Genomic DNA, 3,136 nt, shown 5'->3' with positions numbered 1-3,136 from the left:
ATTTGCCATTGACAGCAATGCCTAAAATGAAATAAAGTCAAGAATAAACAACTTCCAAAAATAAATCATGTGGTATTATAGTAAACATATCGAAGACAAAAGCACTCTCCCTAGAGGTGCCATGTAAATGTTTTTAAACTTCAGCCCAGTATATTTTATTAACAGCAAAGTTTTAAGACAGCCAGGACAGCTAACTGGAACAGAGCAAAGGGATATTGCATACCACACATTGTGATGCTCAGCAAAAAAAAAATCAAAATCAAAATCAAAAAATATAGGGGATTAGTCTTTCACAGTCTGGACATCAGTCTGCTGGTAGGAGGTGGTGAGTCACTGTCTCTCCATCACTTGTTTGTTTTTCCTCTTTCCTTTACTTATTAAACTATCTTTATATTGACCCACAAGTTTTTTTATTTTTGCTCTTCTGATTCTCAGCAGGGGTTGTGAGTGAATGACTGGTGAGTGCTTAATTGCTGGCCAGGGTCAACCTACCCCAACATCCCACACATGAACTGTCTTAACAACGGCTCTATATTAGGTACATAACAGTAATGTTAAACATGAAGCTGATCAAGCATCCCAAATGTCTGCGCTGAATGGTGAAGAACACTATGACACAATTCACACAGCATCAATGTCCTCAAAGCACTAAAGGTTGGGCTGCTCCAAATGAAGCCTAAAAGAGTAATGTAACAACATAAGGTTGTTTTTAAAGAACTTGATATTTTCCCCAGTGAACAATTTTGTGGGTCAATTATTTTCTGTAAGTTAAGACAGCTCATCCTCAGATTTTCTAAGACGCTATTTCCAACATCTGTGCAAAGATATGAACAGTTGGATGTCTTTCTAAATTGTACTAATGGGTGATTTAAAGCAATCTTTGTTAGCTTACAAATTAGATGTTGAAAGAAGCTATTCTAATCTCTAAACATTAGAGAAAACCAACACATGAAACAACAAGTAAGCAGGGTAATCTTTCTGTTTAGAAAGGCTTGTGTCAACATATTCTCTACTACACGTAACGCTTCTGTAATGCATCCAGAGGCAGCATTAGAGAAACAATATCTACAGTCCTCCAATCTATGTGCTACTGTCAAGTGGATTATTATAAGGAATCCAGGAGCTCTTACAATACTACCATTTTTATTCTGGGTTTAAAGCCTGGAGATTTTGATTTTCACAGACTCAGAACACAAAAGGAATTCAGTTCAAGCACCAGCATGAACATATTTCTAATTATTCCCAGAGCTCAAACATCACTGGAGAGCCTGATACCAACATAAAATGAAGAAACCAAGAGCCTTGCTTTCTTACGGAATTACAGGCTCATTGCTGAATTGCCTTGTACATATTATTGTCAATATTAGGGAAGACATAATAGCTTCCTTTCTCTTCCTACAGAAATTTTGTTTTGATTTTTCACTGAAAAAGAGTTTAACTGGAATAGATTACCAATGTAATCATAAATTACATTCAGTCAATAAATTATTTTTTCCCCTCATGAAAATACAGGGGGAAAGTTAGGGCAAAATCATATCAGTGGCAAATAGCCCATATTCTCCAAATTAAGAATTTTCAGTTGGGAAAATCCCTTTACTTTATTGAACACAAGAGCAAATAATCTTCCCTTCAATAGAGTTTGAGATTCAGAACTGTATCAATGGAAAGATATTTCTAGCATATTCATGTTTTTTTGTTTGTTTTTGTTTTTGTTTTTAACTACCTGAAAGGAGGTAGGTGGGGTTTGACCTCTTCTCACAGATAACTAGCAATAAGACTAGAGGGAATGGCCTCAAGTTGCTGCACAAGGGGAGGTTTAGGTTGGAAATGAGGAGACATTTCTTCTCAGAAAGAGCAGTCAGGCATTGGGACGGGTTGCCCAGGGAGTTGGTGGAGTCACCATCCCTGGGGATGTTCAAGGAAAGGTTGGATGTGGTGCTTAGGGACATGGTTTAGTGGTGACATTGGTGGTAAGGGGATGGTTGGACCAGATGATCTTGGAGGTCTTTTCCAACCTTAATGCTTCTATGATTCTTTAAGAAAAAAAGATTCATATTAAATTGGTCATGGCTAACAAACCTGGCACATATGTGAGGAAAAAATCGTTTTAAAGTAGCTACAGTTTTGGTTTTCATGCTGACAGTAAAACAAGTTCTGAGATGCAGGAACAAACTGACATTCTTCTGAGTTTCTGAAGAGGTACATAACCCTGCCTTCAGCATACAAAATTTAATTTTCAGGAGACAGAGAACACATTTCATTTTGAAAAGCAGCTACCAAACATGCCATGTCAGAGGATAATCTAATAGGCATAAAATCTACAACTGCCTTATTCCTAAAAGGGAAGATTATCAAATGGAGAATTTAAAAGTTTAAACAGAGCTATGGAAGCAGCGCGATACACAAACACAGAGCCGAGGTGTGATATGTCATTACCTAGCACTTGGTAAACACAGTACCACCAATTCTCATTTCTTTTTATTCAGAGGACACTAACTGCTCTCAAAGGTCAGTATTTTAAGGTGGTGAGAGAGCGTTCCTCACAGGGTCTCAACCTCATAAAAGTTTAGGTCACAACCTGTGTGCGTGCATTTGGCTGAGGAGATTGGAGCCTTATAAACCTGTCTATCAGCTCGGTGCATTGTGTGGCTTTCAAGGCTAGTGACAGACCCCGTGAGGCGGCATACTTTGGGGAGAAAATGGAAAATTTTCGCTGAGTTTTCGTCAGGGTCTGGCGGCTTCGGGGGCCGCGAGGCTCCCCTGAGGAACGCTAAAATGGCGGCAGGGCGACCGGGAGGACTTGTGGTGCCCGGGGCACAGCCGGCACCCCTCCTGCTCCTTGTGACCATCGTCGGAGATGTGCTTTTCCAGCCCTCCTTCCCCATGAAGGGAACACACACCCTCCCGGCGTTACTTTTCCGCTTAGCTCCTTTATTTTGAAGCAAAACCTGAAAATAACCCACATTTCCTCAAAGCTCCCAGCTCCCTGCCCACGCCACCTCCAGCCTCCCCCCCCTCCACAGATCGGGACGGGACGGGAAGGAGGGAGGGAAAGAAAAAGGGAGGCGGCCCTTGTGGCGGCTTCCTCCCTCCCTCCCTTCCTCCGGCCGCCGCCAGCAGCCAGCCATGGCCCCGG

The sequence above is a fragment of the Netta rufina genome (genome assembly GCF_964035555.1).
Source record: "Netta rufina genome assembly, chromosome: 2".
NCBI lineage: Eukaryota > Metazoa > Chordata > Aves > Anseriformes > Anatidae > Netta > Netta rufina.
The sequence above is the reverse complement of the archived record's forward strand: the minus strand, read 5'-3'. Positions refer to the sequence as shown.